Raw genomic sequence first — 13,644 nt, forward strand, 5'->3', positions numbered from 1 at the left:
TGGTCTATAAAAGTAATTTTGTAAAAGCGATCTTCCATCTATCTTTTGTTTTCCATAGCTACCAGTTTCATAAGCTTTTAGCAAAGAAATGCCAACAGAGAAACACGTTTATGCAATTTGTCATTTCAATTAATCCATATCTTACAGCTACAGACCTGGAAAGATGAAGAGGCAACCGCAAGAAGGAGTAGGAGAGCCTTCCAGATTCATTATGCTGCATACATGTTAAGTGGTGATATGTTTCTCCATGCCCCAGTGGGATACATAGGAGTCACTGAAACCCAGAATTTTCCATCAGCATTAGTATGTGATTGTGCGTAAATGATATTCATGCACCAACAGCCTTTCTTGTCAGAGAACAAATAGACAAGGCATTTGTTACTCGGAGACCTTCTGCTGACTAAAAACAACTGTAGTCAATCATATTAAGGATCTGGCAGTTTGTAGCACAGACTTTTCATTTTATAGACAGGTAGTTGATGAAGAAAGTTTTAGGAAAGGCTTTGCATACGATTATAAGAAAAATGCTGTGTTATTAAAACGTCATCATTAGCACTGTGTACAACAGGCATTTGATACATATAGAAATGGCTGCTTGTTGCAACTGGTCCAAGCAAAGAAAAGGCTGGTGGTAGAATGGAAGATTGGAAATGAGCTTTACGTGACTTTTTTGAACAGTGGGTGTTCTGTATAATTTTTCAGATTATTTACTCCCTGCCTCTATGAAACGACCTCTTTGTATTTGGTGATTGTATTTCTTGGGAGATCCAGCAGTCCTGAGGACTTAAGGAAGAAGAAATGAAAACCTGTGTGTGTGCTGGAGGCTTGAGCGGGTCAATTACAGTTTGAAACATGAGGGGTGTTTTTGACTGGAATTTTCTTAACATGTACTTGGAATGCTGTAAGTAGCAGTACCTGGGTGAGAAAGCTGCTTTTAGCTAGAATTTTGAATGGCTTCCTTTTTGGACCAGTGAGGAAGTATTTTCCTATCTCTTTGTATGTAAAAAGACACACATATGGATTACTCCAGGTACTGATGAGTTGGTGTTAGTATTCCTTTGTGAGTTTAATATAGAAAACAGGTATCAGAGTGCTCTTCTTGTGCCTTTCTCATTCTGTTCATATTGATGGGTAGGAGTATGGTTGCACATCACTGAAGAGTAAGCTGTAAGTTTTAGTGGACTCAAATTCTGCTATTAGCTCCAAGATCACACGAACAAAACTTTATCCACTTTTATTTCTTTACATCTTTGTATCTCTTATTCTTGCAAGTTGGGACAGAAAAAGATTCCAAACTTAGAGATTTTATATTTTGAATCATCTTTTGAGTTTGATACTGTAGTAAAGGATAAACAGCAATAATGGTTTTAATACTGTGGCACGTGATGGGCTCTCCTGCAAAGGTCCCATTTGAAACACTAGCAGTACAAGGTGGGGGTATTTCAGGGAGAAGGGGAAATCCTGAGCCTTCTCCTCATTCCTTTGCTGTGAGAAGCAGTCATTCAAGGAGGACGTAGCTCCACTGCACACACGGTTCTCTGGAAAAAGTACAGCTGCTCCTTCTTAATGGGTATTACCTGGGCCACTGATCACCTGTAGACTGCTTCAGCACTGGGAGCCTGGGCTCATTGTGAAACTAACAAATTGCCTCTGTGTCCCCAGCTGGTAGTGCTTTGCTGGTACCAGCACCTGCCTACAATCAGCTTCTGGGTGGAGCTGGGCACTGGACGAGGGCTATTTCCCCTTTGCTGCTGGGTCTGTGTGTGCTTGTGCCATTATTTGCTTGTATGGTATCAGAGGCGGTGGTGTTCTGAAAAGTATTGCTTTTCAGAGTGTGTCTAGAAACAGGAGAGTGCTGAAAGCTGCTTGAATGAGACGGAAAGCAAAGAAGAGCAAGAAAGAAAAAGTAAGATTTTATGGTTATTTGGTGACGTTTATGGTGATGAATCTGGATTTCTATGTGGTTCTAGGTAAAGGCTTGTGCATGTGATTAAAACCAATGTCCTTTATAGGAAGGTAAGTTTTTTTCCTTTAGACCTTTGAAGGGCAAGAAGTTGTTTTCTATCTGGTTTGCAGGACAGGGGAAGCTGCTGCAGCTTCTCCTTCCCTATTCTTTATATTTGTTTTCTATTTTTCATATTTCCATTATTCCCACTGGTGTTATGAGGAAGAGAAAGTTCCAGCTGGGGGGAATTAAGATGCTGGAGTAAAAATAGATGCTGAGGTTAAATAAAAATATCTTCCCACTTTTAGGGTTCTCTGCGTGATAGAGATGTTCATTTTGAAATGGCTATTGAAAGCTAGGATTTAATTATATCCAGTTTCCATGATGTGAAATGAAAGTCACAAACTTGAGCTTTTTGTCTTCTGAAACTCTTTTTTCTCATTTGTCTGTGCTTTATAAATAGTAATCTATGGGTAGGACCATTCCAGAGCTTAGGAGCCCTTCAGCTTTTGTTCCTTAAGGGCTCTTGTTCAATGTACCCTGACACAGACTGCCAGAGATGGCGGGTTGGTGCCTCTCCTTGCCCCGGAGCTCTGTGGGCTCATTGCTGCCCACAGTGTGGAGGTGTGTGGGAGGAATGGTATCTTTCAGCCTACCTGGCTCAGGAGGCTCCTCAGGAAAGGTGGCAACACTAGCTTCCCATGAGCAAAAGCTCCTGATAGAGTAGGGTTATAAATTCTAGCATGTGTTATGGATTTTCTGTTTTTAGCTGTGAATGGAGAGGAAAGGATGTCAGTGTGGTGCCCTATGTACTGAGAAGGGAGGGAGGAGAGGAGATCCTTTTGTGCATCAGCAAGTCTTCTGAGACGTAGCCAAGAATTGTGCTAACTGCAAAAATTCCCCACAATAAATTAGAAGTCTCATTCTATTTTGGAATAATAGCAAAACGCGCAAAGTGGTGAACTCTCTGCGTCACCATTTTTAGAAAGTAATTGTGGAAAACATTAACAACAACTGATTCCACTTAAGTTAAGGAGAAGATGTGCAAAATGGAGATATTAAGGCTCTGAGAGAATGGAAGAGTAGAGATGCCATTTTGGTTATTGTGGGCACCAATGAGCTATGCTCTAAAGAGGAGTTTTGGCTCATTGTGTTTACAGAACTACAGGTTGCAGACACATACTCCTTAGAAGAGGACAGATTCTTCCCAGCATTGATGGCAAGGAGTTGTACATGGAATGCTTTCAGCTTGGGAAAAAGGCTGATGATCTTAGAATGAAGTATGCTTGAAGTAGAGTGCTGCCATTTTGGGAATTTGAATAAATATGTAAAGAGTGATATGGGGTTGACAAGCACACATCTTTCTAGGCAATGCATCATAATGAAAAGTTTGCTTTTGTTAGCAATAACAAAGTAAATTCTCTAAGCAAAGGATAAAGGTCATAAAAGTGAGAGGTCCTTGTTGTAACTATGATACAGAACAGGCCACATCTGACTGTAGCTGTAATACCCAATAGATGCTGGTCACTGCACCTTGAAAGCGAAGATGTTCCCTCATTAGGTTGGGATGGCAAAGCTCAACTCCCAGATGCATTTCAGGGTAGATGAAAACATACCTTCCTTTGCTGCCATAGGAAACTGTGTCCTGCAGTTAAGATAGAATGTTGAGCTGCTGCAGTGAATGTGAAGTTGACTCTCTTCTTACCGATGTCCTTCACAGGCTTATACAAGAATAATCCCAGATAATCTTAGCTGCTGCAGAGAACTGTTACAATTAATCTTATTATCTTTCAGGTGTACCTTTGAGAAATAGCTTTCACATTGACCAGCAGTATTTCGTACAGCTTCAGACTGTCTAATGTAGAAGAGTATAATTCTGGAGTAAATATACAACACTGTCTCAAATACCTACTGTGGGGAGGGAGAGGGGCTGTGAGTGGCCATCAGTGTAATCATCAGCTATGTGTCACACTAACTATGTTCTACATTTCAGACGTTTTTCTAATTAGGCCAACTATGCAGTATTATACCAATATATTGTATTGCCTAATGTAAATTAATGTGAACGTGCTGTAGTATTGATGAGAGCAAAATGTAATTCTGTAGTGACTCATACTTGGTATCACTGGAGTTGGGAGGGCACAAGTGTGGAACTCAGTTGTGATCTTCAAGGATTTCCAAAATCAGCATAGCACTTAGATTGAATTTGCAGTTCAGGGGAGTCTATAAGAGGAGTTGTATTTGTAGAGTGAGTTTTTCTATAGCATACATTCTCCTGTATCTTCCCATATATTAGATGATGGTTCTCCACACTGGACTTGCACATGCAAGAGTCTGCATTCTTATTTATACAAAATCAGCAGTTACTGATGCAAGTGATCCCCTTAACTGGAAAGGCTTGAGTACTTGACTGGGACTCAGAAAATCCAGAATCTGTTCTGGGCTCTGTGGGTAACTGGGTGCAAATCTATTACACTTAGTTACAGCCTCCAGAAGTTCTTGCATTCAATACAAGAGTTATAAAGTAAATCCTCTTGCTTTACTCTGTAAGAGTAGTATCAGCTGTGTATACTGTGGTCACATAAATACTATTTCAAGGTTAGAGACTGGCATAAATTCTGCTGACTCCTCCTTCCTGGTGATCAGAAAGTCTTGCGTAGCAGATGCCAGAGGTGGAAGGAGTGAGATCAAGTGGGTCCTAAGGGGTCACAAGCATAGAGTTCTTGTGCGCTGTGCCACGTACCACTAGCCATCTTCTGCTAATTTGGGTAGCACTAATAAATTTAAAACAACAATGGAAAAATTCAGTTACCTTGAAAGTGAGGACATCATAAGAAAAGTTCTTGATTTAAAAAAAAAAAGTATATAATGACCAATAGTCTTAGTAGCTGGTGATGCAGAGCTCCACTGAAATGAAAGTTAAGTGAAGTCACAGCTTTAACCGTAACTTAATTTTCTCTCTGAGGAGAGGAAGGGAGGTACGTATATGACAGATGCCTGTTGTGTTGCATGAATTACATCTGAGTGATTCTGACACATGCGGTAGTGATTACTGTATTTGATTATGGTTACTCCATACGACTTTTTAAAGACTTTTTTTTGACTTGTAAGTTGGGAAGAGGTGGAAAGATGCTTAAAAAAAAAAAACAAACTGACAACTAGTATTAATTACACAGTACAAGACTTGTCCAACCTTTCCATTAGTCCTTTATTCTGTATGAAGAGTGTGGGCTACTGGTTTGGATTTGTTATTGTTGTTTAGTGGTTTTGATTTATAAGTGTTTAGAGAAAAGGAGCTACAAAGTGTTCCCCATCTCTGCTGCAGGTATGTTGTGCTGGAAATGTGCATGTCACTTAAACAGAGCCCAAGTCTTCAGTGTGCAGTGAAGAGAGGCTTGAGTTGCTTTGCACAAATGAAACTTACCCACCCAGGACTGCAGAAGTCCCTATTTAGCAGTGCCCCACAATCTGCCTGTTCGTAGAGATCTCTGGACTTCCACACTGTATTTGGTGCTTCTAAATCAGCAACAATCTTCATCTCTTTCATTTATGAATTCCACTTGTAGCCTCTCTTCCCTTCTGCAGTTGCATCCTATAGTTTTCTTGTTTTCCCCCTATTGGCAGGAGGCATTTTTCCTCTATCTGTCCCTATAAAAAGTTCAAAACCACAATCGTTCAAAAACCCATCAACCTTTTCTTCGTTGATTGCTTAGAGACTGCACCGTTGTTAGCAGCTTGCTAGTTTCACGGCAGTGCTATTGATCTGCTAGTCCAGAATCTGAAGAACAGTAATTTAAATTACGCTATAGTTTTAAACTCTGCAATGTGGCAGGTTTGAAGGCAGCTGTTCTGGATGCTGCTGGGAATTACCAGAGAGCGTGTTGTTGAATGAGTGCCCTGGGAAATCATTAATAAATAATGACTTATTTTCCCTTTTTTTTTAAAATTTTTTTTTAGTGCATTTGTGGAAGATAAATGTGGTGTTTAATGTTATATACTTGTTCTTATATGTTTTCCATGTAAAAGTTTTTGATGGTTTTGAATTCTTCAGCTTGTGTCCCTAAGCATCACCTCTTCTATCAGTTAACTTGAGGAAGAGCAGTGGGCATCGCCATGGTAGTGTCTGGTATGGTGTTCAGGCCCTTCGCTCGGTTTGGGGCATGTTGTGGATATAGACCTGGTTATTTTTATTCTCATTTTTGCTTCTTGTTTTAGTGGTGATATAGCTGACAGACTTGAACAGCTGAAGTGGAGACATGTTTCAGGGAAAGTAATTGCATGGTAATGATTGAACTGGTCATAGAAAGTGAAGGGTTGACGGGAAAATTTCTTTTCTTTACCTTCTTTTCTTTACTGTTGTCACTGGAAGACTTTGAGGAAAAGAAAGTCCAAGACTAGTTGTTACCTGAAGCCACTGTTTTCCTAAACCTGCCACTTGTCAGTGGTTTTTGCCATTACACTAACTGGATTATTTTGTAAATTGCTATATTGCAGGCAGGGATTGCCATTTTCAAATGCAAATCAAGGTATTTTATTATCCCAATTGTACTGCAGCTTTCTCTTCAAAATCAATAATGTAAAGATTTGTGGGCAGGCTCACTTTCTTCTAACATTGATCTAGTTACTTAATAAAATAATAGTTTCCCCCCTACCTTCTCCTACTGTTTATCTCCTTGTTTCTTATCTTAGCCACTGAAGAAATATGTTTTTATGAGAACAGAAAATGATGCATTTAAACTTGTCACAGCAGTTCAAAGATAAAGAGAATATATTTTTCTTCTGCTGATTGCTTTTCTTGGACCATTAGTTGTTCAAAGCAGAGAGGAAATAGAATGGGGGAGTCAGATTCAGTAATAATTGTTTGGAGTTGAAACTGCACGTGAGCTCCCCGTGTGTATTTTTTTTTAGTTCTTGTTTTCAAGATGTTAAATTGTTCTTTCTCTGCACATCGGTATCTTGTTGGTGAATCTTGTGTAGGAACTGTGAATGTGGTGGGGTGGTTTCTCCATGGTGTAAAATGAGGCTGTGCCACATCCACCTGTGCAGCTCTGCTGCTGGCTGCCAGGGGCTCCCCTGGACCTTGTTTCTCCAAACTCTAAGTCAAGGTTTTGGCCATGCTGCAGCCTGATGAAGTGTGTAGCTCCATCTCTGGTTTGTCTTGCAAACAAGTTGAACCACTTCTTAAACCTGTCCTGCAAAACAGGCTTTACTGGAAAACTGGGCAGCCAGGATTATTTTTTCTTTCAAGTCAAAACTTTAAGATCATTCTTCTGTTTTCTGGCACTGCTATTATTTTAAAATTTTGTGTGGAATGTGAAACTGAAACGTTGTATTAGCGTAAACATTTCAAGGTCTTTCATCAAATTTTTGTGCTTAGTGTCACTGATTTTCATCATTGTTGCTCCTTAAAGAGATCTGTGGGTACTGGCTAGACAGACAGTCATAAGTTCAGTCTATTGCTTCATATGGGCCTTTCTGTTTTTTCTTTTTTCCTTCCCATGTCCGTCTCCATGAGTTTTGACTAGGTTTGCTTGGCTCCAAGGGTGCTGAGACAAACCAGTTTCTAGATTTTTCCTTATTTGGAACCAGTGCCCTTATCGCTGTTGCCAAGAATATTTTGTGCTTTGTGGCAGAGGTCCAGGAGCTCACCACAATGCTTGGAGGTTTGAGGTTCCCAGAGGAAGCTTGGGCTGGGGCAGTTGGCTCAGAAGTACAGCCTGTGTCTGAAGGTGTTGGATAGGCTATGTGCAGTTCTGAGTCCTCTTCCCTGATGATTCACAATCACAGTTACTGCAGAAATGCTGATATCTTCAATAATTCTCACATTTCAATTCAATGCTGAGATGAAAGGATTTCCTACGTTAAACAAAATTTACATTTTTTTGTAGACACCTCAGTTTGCTTGAACAGTATTTAGTCATCTTAAGATGTGTAGTACGTGTAAAGACTCCCAGAAATATTGGAGATGCTCTGATTTGATCTTTATTTGCTAGACTAAATTAAAAGAGGATTTTTGAGCTCCCTAAGAAAAGTCCTACTGTCCTCCCTTCTTGTTCCAGCAAACAACAAACTACTCAACTCAGAAGAAAAGGCCAAGAACCTATAATCAGTTGGTCAGAGGGAGGGAATAAGTGGAAGAACTACTTAAAAAGAAAAATAAATAGGGAATCACCCACAAAAAAAAAAATAAAGTTCTGCAAAATGAAGTCTTTCTTCTAAGTGCAATTGGTAAAAGCCATGACTGAACCAGTTGCAGATATCCTAGTCATGTTGTCAGCTAATGATTAGCTAACAGGCACAATAAACATTTTAAACTAGCTTTAATGCTATAACATTTTAAGGACTCTAAAACAATAAACTGTATGGTTCATTACCTACTTTTAATGAGTAGCAGTTGGGGAAGTAGCCCACCTCCAGGCCAGTCCATTTGTTCTGCCATGACCATCTGATCTGCACAGTGAGGCCCGTCTCTGTGTCCTTGGTCTGCGTGCTGGATGCTGAAAGCTAGGCGAGATGTGCTCTTGGAGACTTTCCACTATCAGGAATTGGAAAGCACCATTTTGAGACATTGCTGCAAGGAATCAAATCCATCAAATTGTAAGTGCTGAGGCTTACCATGGTTCAGCAGATGCACTTCAGTTCTGGTTTTTTGGCAAGATTAGTGTGTAGACTTTGATGAAGTCATTGCAGTGTGACATGTGGCTGGCTTAAAAAAAATGGTATAAAGCAAGATTTCCCCCTTGCTGAAAGCTGGCAAGAACAGAAGGAAGGAGTATTTTAGATTATATGAGTGTAGGGCTTTGAGCAGAGAGCTAGCCGGCTTCACTGGCTTATAGCAGACTGACATAATGTTGAAGAAAGGAGCCAGAAGAGTGGGTGGATTTCTTGCTAGCGATGAATACGCAAGCATGGCTGGCATTTGTAATGTGACTGCACATTGAGAGCGGGTTGTTAAAGATTGGGCTGCCTCAGGTAGCAGCTGTGGCCAAGAGAATGCATCTTTTCCATTTGTGCCTGGGAGAAAATTGTGATCTTCATTAGAGATGCAGGCATCATTGCCCTGATCTGTGGCTTTGTCCTCTTGCTCTTGGAAGATGGCACTGCCTGTATGCTGCTGAGATGGAGGCTAGCCCAGAACATGGCAATTAATTTCTTGGGCTTCGTTTTCTTTACTGCTGAGGTCACCATGCATCTTAGCAGTGTGTAAATGAATTTCAGTGGGTAAAATCTGTATCTGTATTCAGGTCACTTGACACTGGCAGGGTGAGGCCAAGGGCCTTGGGCATGTTGTATGGCTTTGCTTGCCAAAAGGCCTGGTCTCCCTTCCGCCCTCTGCAAAACCATGGTGAGACTTCACCCAAGAGAGCTGTTTTGGCTTTGGCTGTTTGTGGGAATGATCTTTTCGAAGGACAGAGAGCAGCTGTGCTGTGGGCACCTCCTTAGGAAGAGACCAGACCTTAATTCCTTGCACTGCTACGGAGTTCAGTAAGTGAGCAAATCTGCTAAGCTCCATTCACCTTGCTTTCCTCTAGAATGGGATACATGCAGTCCATTAACGTGCACTGCATGGACATGTGACAGACTTTTTTTCTCAGATACAACAAAAATAAATTCTATCTAAGCACATGAAATACAAGTTTAGAATGTTTCCAACTTGCTTTAGTCTGTCTTACTTATTTTGGGAAGAACTGAAGCCAATTTTACTACACCTGCAAATCTTACCCTTAAATCCTTTTCTAGATTTTTCTTCAGGATTTTTAACTAATTTTATCGTGCATTTATTGCACTGAGCTTACTGGCAAGTTTTCTTCTGCCTACTTAGAGTGCTGGGTCCTATAAACAGGATTTCATGTGGCATGCTCTGTGGTCTCTGCCACTAGTTTTGAGTACGGAAATGAGGTTAATGTTCTTGTAAAAATAATCAATTAATTGGAAACTATTATCTACAGGAGTGTGGGAGGGATGAGAAGCAGTGACAGGAGGCAGCTTCTTCTGTGCAAACAGACAGCAGGTGCAAAGCAGACACCTTGAAGAAGAGTTGACATCTTGAGCACTATAAGCCTGCAGGGAGAGATAGCATCACTTTTGAGATGAACCTGGGGAAAAAAAAAAAGCACCAGACAAGCTTAAAAATACAAGCTGAAAAAGCATTCTTGAGCCCATAACTTGCTCTTTTTAACACTGCATCCTTATGTGCAACAAAAATACGATCTCTTCCCTTTCAAATCTTATCTCTCTTGTATCCCAAGATCTCCGTGACCAAAATTACACTAGTAGGTTTTGATTTGTAGACTTGTTTTCCCATGCTTGATAAGATTGTCTGCATTTACTCACCTTTAAGGCATATATGTTTTTTCCTGGATGCCTTGGGGAGGTTAAGCAAAGGATGTGAGAGGAAGAGTTTATTTTGCTACCCTCCTGGATTCTGTTGCTGAATATTTATTCACCTAACAAGCTTCAATAAGCAGTCATTTGTACTGGATCTTAATTTAGATTAAGGGGTATCCTATGTACTGAGTAATAACTTCATTGTTTGTTTACTAGGTTTTAAGTAACAGACGGGAGTTAAAAAAAAGTCCAATATATGTATAAATCTACTTATTGTGGCAGTAAAGCCACACTTAACTCCCCTGGAAAAAGAAGTGGGAGGGAACCAACCAAAATACAGGCCATCTGAGTTACTAATAACAGAAGGGCTTCAGAAATTATGTCTCTTATTAAGTTCACATGGGCAAAATCCTGTGTATCCTCAGTGCTGAGGTGAGGTTTGTTAAAGTATGATAGCGGTTGACATTATGATAAATGGTGGCAGAAGGTGGTGATAAATTCAATGTGTTACTTATTAGGACAGGCAGCGATAAGGTAGTAAGTGATGGAAACTGATCAAGTGATTTATTTCAAGCGGAATTGAAAAACATTCAAGCCCCAACTAAAATAGATGCCTTTAATGTAGACTGTATGCGGAAATGTTGCTAAATAGCTGGAGGAAAAAAACAGAAGTTGCAGCTGAATATTAACCTAAATATCTTAATAAAAATGTAATTTGAAAAATACTCCTACGAGTCCTGTCAAGCTTGCTGAAGTAACTGTTAGCCATGCAGAAGTTCATTGCTCAGGCTTCCTCCTAATGCTTTTCTCATCTTGTCTTACCACATCTGTAGGCAGAACTGGTTTAGGGGCTGCACTTTATCACGTCTGTATTGTAGTGCAGAATAACCTAATATGTTCAGTGAATAAAATGCTTAGGTTTCCCTTTACCAGCCTCCTGATGGAAAACATGAGTCTCATTTAGAAGAGGAGTGGGTCAGAATAACTTCTGGTGCTCCAGGACGGTTGTTTGCTGCCTCTCCCCACATCAAATGAATGCAGTGTTTATCCTAATGATCTCCCCAGGTGCTGGTCATGAGAAATGCAGAAAATCTGCAGATTATCTTGGAGATGACCATCTCCCCAGTTTTGCTTCAATGTGTTCTATAAGAAACATACAGCATCTTCAGAAAGAACTTGCTACAAAGATTAAATGCAAACCATACAAAGCTAGAGCAGCCACTGATCTTGTTCTGTAAACTATGGACTGACATAAGCTAAAACAAACAAAAAAACCAAACTCACTTGCTGTCAAGGACCATTTGCAGCTTTCAGGGGGATACCGGAACAGATGGGTGAGAAGACTGTGAATGATATGCTGCATTTTTCATTCAAGGAATAAGTACAGGGAAAAAAAAAAACAAAGTTCCTTTCTTTTATTTTATTCTTTTTCTTCTTTAAATGTTGTCCTATAGTTGAGGCAGAAGCTTAATACACTAGGTGTACTTAGTTACCCTTTCTATAGAAGATTGTTGAGCCAGATAGATATGGTATAAGGTGCACACAAGGTTTTAGAAGACCAGGGTTTATTGTGGAAACATTCCATGTTTCCATGTAACCTTAGACAACCAGCTTATGATTTAGAATATCTTCAAGAAGTTTGTTTCTTTTTCTTCTTTCCCCTAAATTAGTCAAAGCATTCAGCCTGAAAAGTATTTGTTGCCTGTGAGGTCCATCGACCTTGCTTTTTCAGGTATGTGGTGAAATGCAATGTTCTTCTGTCTCATACAAGTGCCATGAAAATATGTGTACGTGCTGTGCGTTAAGCTAGAAAACTGTATGATCATAATCAAATCATATCTTATTTTATCCAACTTCTATAAATAGAAATTAATAGTAATAAGGAATAGAAATGCATATCTTGGCTAATTGATTGAAGGGACAGTCTTGAGGATCCTCTAAGTCAGACTTTCTTCGAAATTTCATAGGAAAAATTTGGTGCTCATTGGATTTTTTTTTTCCCTTAACTTCTCAACCGTCCATCGCTGTGTGAAACAATAGATAGTGAAGTGGAAAACCAACAAAAGTCCTTTGCTTTTTCTGGACTGCAGCTCTTAAAGCTGATTCTGTAGTAACTCTCGGCCCATCACACCGGTCCCCTGAAGCACTAACTCTGATCTGGCCCCCGGCTACTGCTCCTTGTTCCTGCAGCAAGGTACCCCAAAAGGCTACTGTGCTGTAGTTTCCTCTCTTTCTGTTTGAAATGGAATAAATTGCATTTTGTATTTTAGTGGGTGCCTACCACCAAGTAGTGTTAGGGACACGCTCCTTATCCCACAGATACACAAAGGGAAATTCTTGGTTTTTGCTCTCCATTTCCTTGAAATGGTGGATCTGGAGGGGCTCTCACGAATGAGAGGGAAAGGGGTGGTAGAAGAGTTTCTAGATATATGTGAGCTTTGAGGACAGGAGTGGGAACTCTGCTGTGTGGGCTTCATGGGGGTACCACCGCATATGTCTGAACTGAGATGATTTACAGTTATTTCTTCATAAAGATGAAAGTCTTAGAGTCTTTCAGAAAAATAATGCAAACAGAGCAATGTCGAAGCTGCAATTTGGCTGTTTAAATCTGCACAGATCACAGAAGCAGCCTTTTACCTTAGCAAGTATTTTGGTACTGAATTAATTAGCAGTTTTCTTACTGCAGTGCCTTCACAGGAATTGCATCCCACACCTGCACCCTCCACCTCACTCAGCTGCAGCCTCAGTCACGTTGCCAGGCTTGGAATGTGCTAGCACAACCTGTACTGATTCCAAGTCATTCTATGGAATCCACTGTGTTTAGAGTTATATCCACAATGACCTTGCTTAATTAGCTGTCTGCTTTGTGTAAATTGGCAGTGCGTCAGGTTGAGAAATTTGACTGGTGCTGTGTTGAAATCTGAGGTAGAACTCTTTGTTCTCAGTGGGCAGTTAGTGATGTGCAAGGTCCTGCATGTGGGTCAGGGCAATTCCAAGCATAGATACAAGTTGGGTAGATAATGGCTTGAGAGCAGCCCTCAGGAGGATTTGGGAGTGTCATTTGATGAAAGATTTAACATGAGCCAGCAATGTGTGCTTGCAACCAGGAAGGTTGCATCAAGAAAAGTGTGACCAGCAGGTCGAGGAAGGTGATTCTGCCCCTCTGTTCTGTTCTTGTGAGACCCCACCTGGAGTACTGTGTCCAGTTCTGGGGCCTCCTACACAAGAAGAACATGGACTTGTGGGAGGGGGTCCAGAGGATGGCTACAAAGGTGACCAGAGGGCTGGAACACCTCCCCTACAAGGACAGGCTGAGAGAGCTACCACTCTTCAGCCTGGAGAAGAGAAGGCTCTGGGGTGGACCTTATAAT

At 40.6% G+C, this 13,644-nt stretch overlaps 1 long non-coding RNA gene across 2 annotated transcripts in view; it reads left to right on the plus strand.

The window, feature by feature from the left end:
• The first annotated feature begins 6 nt into the window (after positions 1-6).
• LOC109369915 overlaps positions 7-13,644 on the plus strand; it is a 67,495-nt gene continuing 53,857 nt past the window's right edge. For both annotated transcript variants that reach the window (XR_004161291.1, XR_002119574.2), the window contains exon 1: positions 7-1,906. This is a non-coding gene — a long non-coding RNA (uncharacterized LOC109369915). The remainder of the gene's footprint in view (positions 1,907-13,644) is intronic.

The sequence above is a fragment of the Meleagris gallopavo genome, chromosome 14 (genome assembly GCF_000146605.3).
Source record: "Meleagris gallopavo isolate NT-WF06-2002-E0010 breed Aviagen turkey brand Nicholas breeding stock chromosome 14, Turkey_5.1, whole genome shotgun sequence".
In the NCBI taxonomy this organism is placed as follows: Eukaryota; Metazoa; Chordata; class Aves; order Galliformes; family Phasianidae; genus Meleagris; species Meleagris gallopavo.